Raw genomic sequence first — 15,476 nt, 5'->3', positions numbered from 1 at the left:
AAGACGCACCCAGATTAGAATAACGCTCACGTTCACACTTGGAAGTCCACGGCTGTTTTCACACAGCTGTTCAGACTTGCGCCTGGGAATTACATTTTCGGATCCACTTACCAAGCACTGGGACTGTGATTGGAAAGCACCACTGCTCTTTGTGAAATCTGAGAACGTCGGCCTTGGGACCCTCCTGGGTGTTGCCGACAAGGGGCGTTACTACTGATGCATGCTTGATGAGCTCACCGACTGGCCTCCGGGGCACCTCGCCAGCCACCCAGATGAACGGACGCTTGGCATCTATGGTTCCGTGTGTCTAGGCCACGTCTACCGGGTTCTAAGCTCTGGGGGCGCGAGACAGCAAGGTCTCTGTCTCCAGAAGCTAATGGTTCCTTGGGCGGGTGGACGCTCGGCCAGTGAGCTGATAAACACAGTGTTGAATTTCGGGTAGGATTCGGGCTCTGGGAATGATAGACCGCGGCAAAGAGGAGGTATCTTGGAAGCAAAGACGTCTGCGGTGTGAACGGCCGAAGAGACTGGTGAGGTACTGATCTGGGGGACGGTGTGGGGCAAGTGTGTGTTGGGGGTGTGTGCGCGCAAGCACCTGGGACATCGAAGCCAGGCTGTCCAGGATGGAGAGGGAGCGGGAGGGTGAGGGGCAGGCGATGAGCGTAGAGGGGCCAGACGCCAGATCAGGCCCACCGCGTAAATCACAGCGAACACGATTTTGTTGTAAAGCCAAGGAGAAAGCATCGGAAGATTTAGATAAGGGGAGGGGCTTCATCTGATTAATTTTTAAACCGTCGGACCCAGGAAGCCTTATAAAATTCTGATCTCAACGGGGCTGGCCTTGATCCCCTTGTAAAGTTGACATCTTTGTCAGGGGGCAGAGTAGGAGAATCCTGACCTCATCTGACCCGCGGACACAACACTCTGCAGCCGTCCTGGCAAAGCCGGCCTTTCCCAGCTGCTGGTAGAGAGGAGGCCTCCTGGGCAAGGTGGGAGGGCGGGGATGTGGTCAGGAACCAACCCTCCAGTCCCACTAACCACGAGCAGAGGGGACGTCACGAGCACAGAATAACAGCGAGGTCAGACCCCACACCAGGTGCCCCAACCCTGGGGACCCTCACCGGGAAGAGGAATCCTCATAATGCCTGCCTTTGCAAACCCGTGAAACTTAACCCTGGGAGCTTTCAAAACCAGCTGCGCTTAGCATGGGGAGAGCCAGAGGGCGGTAGGAGCTGAGTCCCCGCCCTTAACAGGCCGGCACACTAAGTACCTCGGCCTGAGCCGCAGCGCAGAAGCAGCAGTTTGAGAAGCACATGGGGAACACGACGCAGATTTATTGACTAATCTTAGCACGTGTGATGGAGGGGCGGGGATCTGCGGGAGATTTCTCCAGGAACAAAGTCGCTGGCGGGCGTCGTTTTTCTTGCCCTCTGCCAGCCTGGATGGCTGGAGCCAGTGCTGACCCACTTGGGCCCTGTGCCCACCCCGTGTTCCCCAGCAGGCCCGCCCCATCTGATCTGCCTGACTTGGGGCACTTCTGCCTCTCCAAAGCAGCTCCAGCCTAGGCCAGTGTCTTTCCGATGTATTCCACAAGGCCAGCATTACCCTGATATCAACACCAGACACAGATACTATAAAAACAAACAAACACACAATATCCATGATGAATGTTGACGCGAAAACCCGCAACAAGGTGTTAGCAAACTGAATACCCTCAACGCTAAACCCTCAGGTATTAGCAAACTGAATTGAACAATACTTTCAAAGGATCTTTCATCACAATCAAGCTGGGATTTATTACAGGGATGGTAAGGACGGTGATTTCATATTCACAAATCAATCAATGTGATACATATCACATTAGCAGAGAAAGGATAAAATCATATGATTATCTCAATAGGTGCAGAAAAAGCATTTGACAGATACGACATCTGCTCACGCTAAAAACTCTCAACAAATCTGGGTTAGAGGGAATACCCCTCAACATGATAAAGCCCACCTATGAACCCACAGCCAACATCCTACTCAAAGGTAAAAAACTAAGAGCTTCTCTAAGATGAGGAACAAAACAAGCGTGTCTACTCTCCCCGCTTTTATTTAACATAGTTAATTCAACTGGAAGTCTTAGCCACAGCAATCAGACAAGACAAGAATAAAAGACATCCAAATTGGGAAGGAAGAAATAAAACTGTCACTGTTTGCAGATGACATGATACAATATATAGAAAACCCCAGAGACTCCACCAAAATCTATAAGAGCTAAACAGGAATTTAATAAAGTTGTAAGATGCAAAATTAATACATGAATTCTTTTGCATTCTGTACACTAAATAGCAGAATGAGAAATTAAGGGGAAAACAATCCCATTCGCAACTGCACCAAGAGAGAATAAAGTTCCTAGGAAAAAATTTAACGGAGTAGGTGAAGACCTATACTTTGGAAAGCATTAAGACATTGGTGAACGAAGTTAAAGAGGACACAAGCAAATGGAAAGATCTACGATGCTCGTGGTGTATTGTGAAAAGAAGGTGCTACTGTCTAAACCCATCCAGAGATCCAATGCGATCCCTACCAAAATACCAATAGCATTTTTCACAGAACTAGAAAAAAATCATACTAAAATTTGTATGGAATCACAAAAGACCCCAAACAGGTGAAGGGGATTAAGAGGTATAAACTTCTAGTTATAAAATAAGTAAGTCACAGAGCTGGAAAGTACAGTGTGGGGAATACAGCCCATAATATTGTTTTAATGTCATATGGCAACAGATGGTGAGCACACTTACCATGGTGAGCTTTGAATAATGTGTAGAGTTGTAAATCACTATGCCGTGCCCCTGAGATAAACATAATATTCTATCAGCTATATGTCCATAATGAAAAATTTTAAAAATCAAGGCATAATTCACATGTAATAAATACACAAACATGATGTGTATGCTTTGATTGGTTTTGACAAACATATGAAAATGTGTATAGTTAGGAAATGGCCACCACAATAAGGACATAGAGAATTTCCATCACCAAGAAATTGCCCCATTGTGGCAAGCCTCCACTCTCCCAGAGTCCACTAAAATTCTGATTTTGAACTTTATTGAAATAAAATCATACATTTATATATTCGTGTGTGACTGGCTTTGCTTCCCTAGTGTCTGTCAGATTCTTAAAATTGCGCCCTGCTGTTTTTCCGTTTACTTTATTAGCTACATATTTGTTTGTCCATTTTTTACTGACGGATGTTTGCGTTGTTTCCAGTTTGGGGTTGTGCTGAATAAAGCTGCCACGAGCATTCTTGTAGGAGTCTTTTTTGTGGACTTACATTTTTATTCATCATGGGTAAATTTCTAGGATCTAGAGTGAAATTGCCAGATCAGAATCTGTTGAACTTTAAGGGAAACTTCCAATAAAGGTTCAAGATGGTTCCATTTCATGCACAAGATTTGTGCAACGTTCCATTTGCCTCCTATCCTTGCCAACAGTTGATGTTACCTGACTACCTTTTAACTATTCCTGTGGGGGCGTGGGGGTATCTCACTGTGATTTTAGTCACTTTGACCACCAATGGTTGTTGAACACACTTTTAGGTGCTTATTGATGCTTCCATTATTTTTTTTATAAGGTGCTTGTTCAATATTTTGCCCATTAAAAATATTAGAATATTTATCTTTATTTTTAATTTTTTAAAGCTTGAAATTATTGACTTGTGAGAGTTTTTTAAATATATTCTGGATTCAAGTCTGCTGTCGTATATACATATGGCAAAAATTCTCCCCTTTTATCTTCTTATTGTTGTCTTTTAAAAGAGCAGACTGTTAGTTTTAAGTCAAATTGGGCAACTTTCTTATTTTAAGGTTAGTGCTTTCTTTGACTGGGATAAGAACTCTGTGACCTCATGAGATATTCTCTTAGATTTTTTGATGGAAACTTTATAGCTTTGGGTTTAATGAAACTCTGATCCATCTGGAAATAATTTTTGTGTATGCTATAAAATAGCAGTTGAGGTAGTTTTTTCCCCCCTGTGCAAATATTCAGTTGTTTCCGTATCATTCTGGAAAGAACTTTCTTCTTCCCCTTTGAGTTGCTTTAATGCCTTCATCAAAAATTACTTAACTGTATGTATCTAGACTTCCTATTTTGTTTTAATGATCTAGTTATCCTTAAATAAATACCATGCCACACATTTACTGTATAACAGTAAGAAAAAGCATGTACTGTGATTTCTTCACTTGGATTTTCGTTTCTTTTCTTTTTTTGAGATTGTTTGGTTTACTCTAGGTTATTTTCATTTCCATAGAAATATAAAAAATTTCCTTGTTCTTCCCCCATGGATTTTGATTGGTATTGAACTGACTCTGTAGAACCATATGGGGAAAAAATGACACCTTAACAATATTGAACCTCCCAATCCATTAACATGGTATATCTTTCTATTAATTTACTCCTCTTTAATTTCTTTCAGCAGCGTATGTAGTTTTCAATGAACAGGTCTTGCACAACTTTATATGTTTCTAAGCATTTTATAGTATTGTAAAATGGTATAGGTTTTCGAAGTTTTATTGCCTGGGTTTTGTTAATGGTATATAGGTATATGATTGAAATTTGTACATTTACTTTGAGTCCTGAAACCTTAGTGAATTCACTTGTGTGCTATGGTAGTTTCATTGTAGAGTCCTTAAGATTTTTGATGTAAACAATTATATCACGTGCAAACGGAGGCAATTTTATTTTTCTCTTTCTTATCTTTATGCTTTTTAAAAATACCTTTTATTCCTTTCTTTCTACTTTATTGCAATGCTTACGACCTCTAATATAACAGTGAAGAGAATTGGTGAGTGTGAACATTCCTGTTTCCTTCCTAGTGTTAGGGGACAAACATTCCTTATGTTACCATGAAGTATGATGTCAGCTACATGTTTTCCATAGATATTCTTGATGGAGATAGTTTCCTTATTATTGTCAGGAGTAACTTCTCCAAGAGGTGCTGGCATCTATTTTGAGTTGAAGGGGTTTTAAAATGCCAGTAAAGTCAAAAGCATTATTTCACAAACAGCAGTATTGATGTGCTATTCTCTAGGTACTGACAGATTCAATTTTGAAATACGGTTGGTGTGGGCAACGTGGGTGGCTCAGTGGGTTAAGCATCTAACTTTTGATTTTGGCTCAGGTCATGATCTTGCGGTTTGTGAGTTCAAGCCCCACATCAGGCTCTGTGGTGACAGCGGGGACCCTGCTCAGGATTCTCTCTCTCTCTCTCTCTCTCTCTCTCAAAATAAATGAACTTTTAAAAATATTTAAAAATAAATAAAAGAAGAAATACGGTTGGGTGTTATTGTCTCCATCCATTTTACAGTAGATGAAACTGAGGCACAGGTTGGTGGGCAGTTTTCCCAAGGTCAGACAGCTAGGAAATGCTAGAACCATACGGTCTGGCTCTGGAGACCATAGGCTGGCTGCCCCTGGGACCTCATGCATGGAGTTGTGGTTCACTGTGACTCTCTCCCTTCACTTGTGGGTCTGAAAATAGCTGATGTGCCTGCACAGAACCTTCTTTGGGGGGAGGGGAGCAAGGACTGCTAAGTGCATCGGGACCAGTACATTTCTACAGCACGATTATAACTTCCTGAATTGCAAAAATGTGAGTAAGTCAGCCTAGAATACGTACCCAGAGGTGAGACTTCTCTTTTATTTCCTCAAGATACTTAAGAAGGCAAATGAGGAGTAACACTGATTTCATTCCTTAGAACGAGTTTAAATCTCATTTTTATTTAGTGGCTCTGTCCTTAGCTCTTTCCATAAAATATGTTTCCCTTCCCTCCAGAGATGAGAAAGCGGCTGACTTCACAACCCAGAGCAGTGTCTTTTAAGTTTTTTCATTTGGCTAAGTCAACTTAGCCACCCCTTATAATTTCAGGAGTGCATTCTCTTTCCTCTTCTCTGGTGTCAGTAAAATATTTTATTAAAAAAACAAAAATCAACACGTATATTTTTATCCGTGCCAGTGTGTGCGTGTAACCTTATGTGCACACGGTGCCTACGTGTATTTTGTTTAGGTGTGAAAATAAAACAATGGCTACCCTTGACGTAGTGCCCATTCTGGGTAGGAGCCAGGAGTTTGCAGTTTACTGTCTCTAGATCTTTCAACCAGTTGGCAAGATAGAAATTATCGTTCTTGTGATCCAATGAGAAGTCAGAGACAAGGAAGACTAAACTCCACCGAAGGTGGCCCAGTTGGGATTATTTCTGAAATTCCAACCCAAACCATGAGTGGTGGTGATTTTGAGCCATCCTTGTTTAAGCGTCGGGTGTCGTGGGGTCCCGATGGGCATGGGGGGCTGTGCCCGTGAGATCTGCTGAAAGCATGTCCCTGGTGTTGGGACGATGCACGGATGGCCCCCGCCAGCACATATGCAGCTTGGGTGGCCTACCGTCACGTCACCGTGACCCCCACACCTGCTCACATTCACAGAGGGGCTGTTCCCTTTACAGATCTTCTGAGCATGTCGGGGCGGGGGTTTCAGACACAGTCCTGGGGGTGTGACAAACCACACGAAAAGGGAAGCGGTCCACCCCCCAGGTGCGCGAGGGTGTGCCAGAGGCCATCTGGCGCCCCATCAACGTGAGTGCCGAGATTTGCTCGGCGAGTGTTAATATAAATACTGGCGAATAAATGAATATACAGTGAATACATGACCTTCTGTACGGTTCGGTAAGTTCAGTCCCTGCTCTCGGACCCCGCTGCCCCAACCCGACGGCTCTTGGCGCGTGGGATTGTGTCCGTCCCTTGAGAGCTGTGCTAACCTCACACTGGCCCCTGCGTAGCCCATAGCACCCATGAGCACACTGCTCGGCCGAGGAGAGACCACATTTCCTTGTTGGGGAGATGGGGTTGCTCAGGCAGAGAGTCGAGGCCAGCTGTCCACCGAGGCAGCAATTGGGGAACAAAAGGAGGTCACTGGAGCCCAGGCCTGGAGATCAGGGGGAAGGTGGAGGTTCTCGCCTGGATTACGCCCTCCTCTGTCCCTAAGCAGACAAAGGGCCTTGGGACCCTCAGTCAAGTCCTCCAAGTTTCTGTTTACGGAGGAGGTTGAGTGATAACCAACGTTTAGTGAAAAACACTCTGGTAACGGACGACCCTGCACGCATTTTCTTCTGCAATCCTGGGGCATCCTTATGGATTATCCCATTTCCCAAGATGAGGAACCTGAGACTTAGAAGAGTTGACCGATGTGCCCCAGATGGGACTGGTCTAGCTGGAACCTTGCTGCCTTTGCAGCCCCTCCGGTCCCTCCGGCTCCAAATGCACCAGTGCCCTCCTACGTTTGCCCTTTAAGAGTATGAGACTTCGCAACAGCCTCACTTTGCTCTGCACGCAAAGCTCCTGGATACTTTTCACGGACTCCCAGAGAATGAGGAATTTCCCTGCCTGACCTGGCCTCTGTCGTCCAGCAGAGGGCAGTGCAGGCTCACGCCCGCGCTTAACAGCGAGCATCCAACCCAACGGCTTCCAGCAAAACCCAGTTGTCAGCTGCAAAGGGCTGAGTCTGGAGAGGATAGGGAAGTGTGCCCGGCAGTGGATTCAGACGAAATCCCATCTTGTTAGGAGGGAGGCACAATTTGAACATTGTTCCTTAGAAGGCGTTAGAAAGACATAAAAAAAAAAACAACCCACAAAAACAAAACCCCAGAGTTCTTGTTTTATTCCATGCATGAAAAAAGGCCAAGGTTTTATTCTTCCCTTCACCTCTGTTTACAGAGGTTATTAATATGCCGGCCATACAAGCGGGGTCGCCGTCACAGGAGCGGAGGACGGCACAGTGACAGAACACAGGCATTAGACGCGGCCAAATGTCTCGGAATCCAATGTAAAGAATTTACGCATGTCACGGGCTGTTTTCTCAAACCTTATTATTATTATTTTTTTGTGTGTGTGCAGATTATTTTCATTTGTATCTACAGGCTACTAGGATTCAGAACTGAAGGTCAGAGATCAGAATAAAGTCAGAGGGGGCTCTCTGGGTGACCAGTGGCTTGCACGGCCAGCTCATGGGCCCCACACACACACGTACACGCACACACATGCACGCGCATCCCTGGTTCTCCGGAGACAAGCTCCTGAGTGCCCCGTTTTCATTCCCACCCTAACACCTCCGTCCACGGTTGGTTGGTTATAGTGAATACGTTATCGTTAACACCTTTGAGCACCCACGCTGTCAGAGCCTTTATAAACCAAAGCAACTCGCAAAAGGTATGAATAGGAGATGTCTGCGTGCTCGCTAAGTGCTTTCTCTATGTGAACATGTGAGACACTCATAACAGCTTTCCTAGGGAAGTGTTAGCGTCATCTCCATTTTACAGAGGGGAAAAGTGAGGCCCAGCGATGCTAAGTGACTTGCTGGAGATCACAGAGCTCGTAGGGGGCAGAGCAGGGACTCAGGCCCAGACCGTATGCCGGCAGGGCCTGGCTCTCGGTCCCTGCTCCCACTGCCCGCGGTGTCAGCGACAGCGAGCCCTCGGAGGCTTGCTTTGTCGAGGCCGCCTACAGGGAGGGACGGTCTTTACCTGGACCTGCCTTTGGTGGGTTCCAGAAGCTGCTCCCGAAATGTCAACGTGGCAGAAGCTGTTGGAGAGTCACCAACACAGCCGTCTGGCCTCTGGGCTCTGCCCTGATTCTACCTGTATTTTCCTCGTTGCCCGAGAATCGTGCCGTAAACCTCAGGAGGGCCTCCCTGTCCACGTCCGTGAGGTCCGAACGCCCGGGAATCAACGGCCTGGTGACGACCCCCTCCCCCGGGGTCTCGTCTCTGGATGTGCTTTGGAAGGAGGACGGCAAACACAGCGTCTCCGCATCTCACGGTAACGTGGGACTTTCTGAAGACGGCAGAGGACTCGTCGGGAATGCTTAATTCACCTTCTAGAAGGAGAGCTAGCATCAGTTAAATACGCACTAGTAGAAATCACAGTCCCAAGAGGGTAAACAGCATCTCCGGAGCCGCTGGCGGGAAGCTGGTGCTTTCTCCCCTGTTGCAGTGGATAGGGGTGGGGATCCGGGTCACTTCACTCGGGACCCTGTCCCTCAGGCCCTAAGGACCTTGTGGTCATCGGCCTGGCTTGCCCACCTTCAAGGTCAGCGCCCGATTCTGGATCCTGGAACCACTTTTGTCTGCCCTGGCCGTGGCGTCGCCGTCTTGCTCCCACACGCGTCCCCGTTCTCACCACTGTGGCCCCCTCTTCCCGACCCCGGACACAGTTCCCAGATGTGGGGACGTGTGGGGACGGTGCCACAGTCTGGGGGGAAGAACCCCTCCTGCTTGGATTCAGAACTGAAAAGCGTGTTCCCTTCAGGATGACTTTTCTGCCCCGGGGCCGCACAGCTGTTTAGGTGACAGTTCCTTCATCGAGTCTGAGCCGCCGTCCCTCTGCCAGGGGGCACTGGCTGTCTCCCGCGCGCTGGGCATCATCCTAAGTGCTTTGCTCACCGCTGATTGCCGCGCGTGTCGTGCCCACTGGGCCGCACGCACGGACGCGGGGCGCGCGACGGCTCCCAGGCCACCTGCTCGGTCACAGCGTCCGATGACTGGAGTATTGCAGAAGGCAGAAGAGACTCCCACTTCCTCTTTTCTTGTTCACGCTTGACCCCTTTCCAGTAACACCGCCGATGGTGTCCTTTGCATGTTCTTTCTCCACTAAGACACCTGTGCCTCACAGTTTTAGAAAAGCAAATCGATGCATACGGTGACCATTTTTTTTAAAAGCGTAGCCTCAGGGGCTGCTTCCTTGAGCTGGTCCTCGAGCGCTCCCCAAGAGTATGGGGCGTGGAGGTGACCGCAGCAGCTGCTGTCACAAGGTTCACGCCCTCGGTTTCGGGACAGCCGAGCAGGCGTGCACAGGGGCGCCCCCAGAACCTCTGGTTCAGTGCAGGTGACTGAGCACGAGTGCCTAACGCCCTCCGGGCAAAGACCCTGCTGACGGGGACGGGGACGGGGACGGGAAGGGCGGACCCCCAACAGCTCGGCAGGGATCGCGGGACAGCGTCATCCGCACAGCGGAGCTTCTCTGGTCTCCAACAGATGCAGCCTGGCTCTGGGAGAGACAAAGAAAAGGTAATTCCCAAGGAGCAGTGGCCCGAAAAGATGCCTCCTGTCTCTGGATGTTTTTCTCCAGCAGAGGGAAAGTGCGAGCAAGCAAACACGCAAACAGGATGGGAGGAAGGGAGGCGGGAGGGATTTTGTGATACAGGAGGGTTATTTTTAATTCTGCCAGTGGTTGGGCCGTCTGGGTGCCTCAGTCCGTTGAGCATCCGGCTCTCGGTTTCGGTGCGGGTCATGATCTCACGTATTGTGGGTTTGAGCCCCCACGTCGTGCTCTGTACTAACAGTGTAGAGCCTGCTTGGGATTCTCCCTCTCTCTCTCTCTCTCTCTCTCTCTCTCTTTCTCTCTGTCTGCCCCTCCCCAACTCATGGTTTTGTTTTCCCTCTCTCTCTCTCTCAAAATAAATAAATAGTTAAAAAAAAATCTGCGAGTGGTTATTTCCATAGCTTTGAACACGTTTTGCCCTCTTTCTCGAATCCCCCACTTTGTTCCTTCAGACCCCACGGACTGCCCAGTCCTAATCGTGTCTCAGCTCCCCCCCCTTTTTTTTTTTATAACCTGTTATTTGCTTGTTCTCACTGCCTTCCCATTTTGACAGAAATCCTTCAGTTCCTCTACTGGTTCCAGTAGAGGTCTTGTTTTGGTCCGTTTAGATGTAGCCCAGGTGCCCCGCACACGTCCCCCCGCCCTCACGCAGCACCGAGCCCTGCTCCTTCGATCCCGTGCCGTTTCCTCCCAACTACTCCTTTTTTCCACTTTATCAAGACCCAGGACGCTTGCATTCCACCTCCTTACCTTGTTGAAGACAGAACAGTGGCCCCGACAGCGTCCACGTCAATTCTCAGAACACGTGTGGGATGGCGCGTGGGTCCTGATGAGGGAAGGAGGAGGCGGGACCCTCAGGGGCAGGAAGGGACAGACGTGAGCGAGGGGCAGGTGGTATGGTGCCAGAAGCCAGGACAGCAAGCAGCCTCCAGAAGCCAGAAAGGCACAAACAGCCTCTCCCTGGAGGCTCCGGAAGGCCACAGCCCTGCCGATGCCTTGATTTGGACCCCGGGAGACCCACGCCAGATCTCTAACCTCCAGAACTCTACAGCGATACATTTTGTGTGTGATAGTCTGTTTTGGCAATGACAGGAGACTTATACCAGAACTAAGCCTCCCGGGGCGGTTTACGTACGCCCTCTCCTTTAACCCTGTAAACCATTTTGTAGGGGAACGCCTTAAATTCAAGCTGTTCTTTGTCACAGGAATGAAGAGTGGGGCTCGGCTGGGCCGACCAGAGGCCGAGTCCTGACTCAGTTTGTCCACAGCCTCCCTACGGCAGAGACTAAGGCCACCTGACGGGTCTCTAATCCACAAGAAGAGAAATTCGGGGGTTGGAGAGAAAATTCGGGGGTTGGAGAGGAAATCGGCTCCCCGCCGCACACCCCCCCCCCCCCCCCCCCCCCCGCCAAGCTTGCCGAGTTCCCGTATTGAGTGTGGCAAGGGCCCCTTTCAGACTGCGGACACTGCTTCTCCACCACTCCACGCTCCTTAGAACCATCCACACTGTTCTGGTAATAAGAACCCTTGACTGTGCAACGTTTTCCCACTTTGGCCGAGTAAAGGCTTCCTCTCTGCCTGCGCCCTCTCTGGTGGGAGGATTTGACTCACAGAGACGCAGGCTGCTTGACTAGGTTGCCTAGGTTGGCCGTGGACTCCACGCCGGCACGGTTTCAGAACAAACCCTCCCTGAAGGGCTGGGCCGCGGTCACGGTGATAAACAGGTCCAGCAGAAGCACGGGATCCCCGGAGGCAAAATTCAGTTCTGGTTTTTAGCAAGATCTGGGCACTTCATCTCTAAACTGTTTTCTTTATTTATTTTTCAAGCCTTAGTTAAGAAAAAACACACAAAAATAATGCGATCACCCCATCTGTTTTATTTATTCAACTGTTTTATTTATTTTCAAGCCTTAGTTAAAAAAAACACACACAAAAATAATGCGAGCACCCCAACATAAGCCTGTGTGCCCCTGTGTGGAAACCAGAAGCTGTGTTCGCCGGTGAAAATGGCCACTGGGCATCCCAATTTCGACCGGGGGCGCCTTTCCAGTCTCTGTCGTCCTCTTTGCAGGCAGAGGGGGAGGGGCACTTTGGAACACCGTGTGCCGCAGCCGCTTAATTATGCAAAGATGAGGTGCGCTCACTTCCTACGGCTGCTGCAATAAATTACTACAAATTCAGGGGCTTAAATGAGCACCGACAGGGCTTACAGTTCTGAAGTTCAGAGATCTGACATGGGTCTCACTAAAGCTGAAAGCCAAGCGTGGGCAAGACGGCATTGCCTTCCGGCGTCTCTGTGTCATTCCAGGAGTGGCAGGTGTCCGTGGCTCGTGGCCCCAGTCCTCATTCTTGCAGGGCAGCAGGGGCTGGTTGAATGGTCCTCACATCGCTTCGGGGACTCAGGGACGTGCTCCGTGCGGTGAGCAGAGGGAACGTCCCCCCACCCCCCCAACCCCCAGCAGAGCTCCAGGGACAGAAGTGTCTGCAGTGACAGTAGGTGCACCTTCCACTGCCGTGTGGACATCTAACACCGGCCACTGGTGCCCTGACATCCGTTGGTGGGACGCCTCCCCCGAAGTGTGACCGAGAAGAGTTACAACCATTAACAAACAGAATTCAAGCAAGTCAACCTGCAGATCTAACTGGGTTTATTAAATGGTTCACGAATCGGGCAGCATCCTCCCATCTTGGCCAGTAGAGGGGAGCCCCTCCCAGCTGCACAAAAAGGAAGGCTTTCAAGGGTGGAGAGGAGGTGGGAACAAAGGAAGTTATTAGCACAGAACTGACTGTGTTGGGCAAGGTCACTAGAAGGGGTCGATCAGTGGATCACCTCCCAGGGCCCAGCAGGTAATTCCAGCTTGGCTGGTTAAAGGTCACCTTTCTGGGGGGAGGCCACCAGACTGTCTCTGACATGAGTGCCTCTATTCTGGGCCCACGGTTTGCTTTTTAATAATCCCCGCTTGTGATCAGACTGTCGGCTTACCCGAGAGGTGATCAGATTTAAGGCATTAGTGCCACTCCCTCCTACGCTCTGTGGTTCTTGAAGCTTCTGTCCTTCCCTTGCGTGGCATTCCCAGGACGGGACATTTTGTTCACTCCCGGCGATATTCACCGCTCAGGACTGTTAAGGTTCGGACTGTTAAGTTGTTCGTTTTACCTGTCATCTTTGTTCTTTTCCTGACGGTCCAGTCTCCGGGTTGTCATCTGCTTGGTGGTTAGTGGCCACGAACATGCATTTAAAGCTTTTGAGAAAATACAGTGCCCCAGGGAGATTGTTGGAAGCAGGCTAACCCCCAGCGTCTGGGGTGCACTTTGGAGCCATGGTCCCCAGACCCAAGCCAATCACAATCGAATCAGTGGCAGAAAGACTTTGCTGAAGGAGTCACTTTTGAGAGCCAGGTGGCTCGCTCAGTGATCTTACGTAACTGAGATTCAACCTTCCCAGAAGTGTTAATCCAGGCACAGGAGGTGGTGTTGGCCAGGACCCAGACATGTCCGTGCTGGGCTCGAAAGTAATCTGGCACTGTCCCACTGTTAAGAACAACTTTGGCCAGGGTCTAAGGTCTTTGTTGGGCAGCTGTGGTCTTAGCAGCGACTTCTGCAGTCTCCTTAAGAGTTAGAGAGGGGTTTCTGGTCACATTCTGATTTCTATTATTTCTAAAGGTTTATTTATTTTGAGAGAGAGAGAGAGAATGAGCAAGGGAAGAGCAGAGAGAGAGGGAGAGAGAGAATCCCAAGTAGGCTCCATGCTGTTAGCCCAGAGCCCAATGTAGGGCTGGATCTCAGGACCGAGATCACAACCTGAAGGGACATGGAGTTGGACGCTTGACCGACTGAGCCACCCAGGTGCCCTTACTTCTATTTATTTCTCATCAGGGAAGTATGGCCAAAGGAAGTGGATTCTAAGTCGTGAATGCCTTCCAGCATTCATTTCCATTTTTTTCTAATTCAGTGATGTAAATCCAGGGGACTCGGCCAATGAGATGTCTTATATCTGTTGTGAAAAGTCAGGGGCACACTTAGATAACGTAAGAGGCATTGCCCGGTCGTGTGCCAGCCTTAAGCATTCGAAGGTGCAAGGGAGGGTGATAACCATGACCGACAGACAGACCTTGTTGGGACACATTCTACGTCCACTAGGTGGCACTGTTAACAGACAGATGGGAGTTTTTGACCAGCCACCCAAGGGTCTGAAAGGCCAAGTTACCCCCTTGGTAGTAATGGTCTGGGAGGTACAGGTGATGGCATCGATTTTCCAGGCCAACGTCAGAGCAAAAGAAAGGAAGAGAAGAGGAAAGCGTTTCACGCTCGATCCAGTGTCTTGGGAGAGAGCCATCTACCTCGATGTCAACTACGTCTCTTCCTCGTCAATTTGACTTGAAGACCTCCAGCCTCATTCAGCTGTCAGGTTCAAGGCTGGCTGCTGTCTGGTGAGTGAGGAGGACTGGTATAGTGCCTTCCAGGGACACTCCAGGAAGTCTTTGCTCTTACCAGCTCAGTTGTGTGGTCTGACAGGTATCAGACATCTGTATTCTAGACTACATGCCAGATTCCTTCCCTGGATTTCTCTCAACATGAAACACATTTGCAGGAAGCTTCTGTGAAAGCATCAGAGTAAAACAACAGCCATCCGGAAATGACAAAAGCCTTTAAAAAATGGACATGGATAGAGATCTGATGAGAGTTCATTATAATGCCATGGACAAGGAAATTTGGTTATTTTGGGAGACACGCATTTTAAGACCGTACCTAGAATTACAAGTGTTGACATTCTATCAGGACGTATCAGATTCCCAGAAAGCTTTCATGATTTCTGGAACACTTATACACACACAGTACAAAGAAGGCTTAGAATGACCTCTTATTTGATCATCCTTTCCATGTAATTTAACATATCGAATATGCCTAACTAGTTTAATATCTTCCTTTTTATAAGGAGCCAAAACAAATCTTTGAAATGCTGTAGGAATTCCCTGGAAAAACTCAAAGTTGAGGGTCAAAAAGACTTTATTTAGAATTCAGGTTTTTGAAAGTTTGTCAAAACTACGTTTTTTAAGCACTTGGTTAAATAGGATCATAGGTCACCGTGACACGATACTTCATTACCCATCTAACCAAAGTGACAATTAATGACTTTTCAGGCAAATATGGGAAGTTAAATAACATAAAAAGAATTTTGGTCTTTCCATGCAGATTAAATTAAAGGTAAAGAAAAATTTTGGTTTACAATTTCTTATTAAGAGTTGACCAATGAATCCAAAAAACTTTGTCCTTTTAGCAGAGACAAAAGCCAAATTCTAATTTTGTATGAATGTTCTTTGGACATTAAAACTCATTTTTAA

This window comes from Puma concolor, chromosome D4 (assembly GCF_028749965.1).
Source record: "Puma concolor isolate L17-30 chromosome D4, mPumCon1.1.hap2, whole genome shotgun sequence".
NCBI lineage: Eukaryota > Metazoa > Chordata > Mammalia > Carnivora > Felidae > Puma > Puma concolor.
This window is presented reverse-complemented; position numbering follows the sequence as displayed.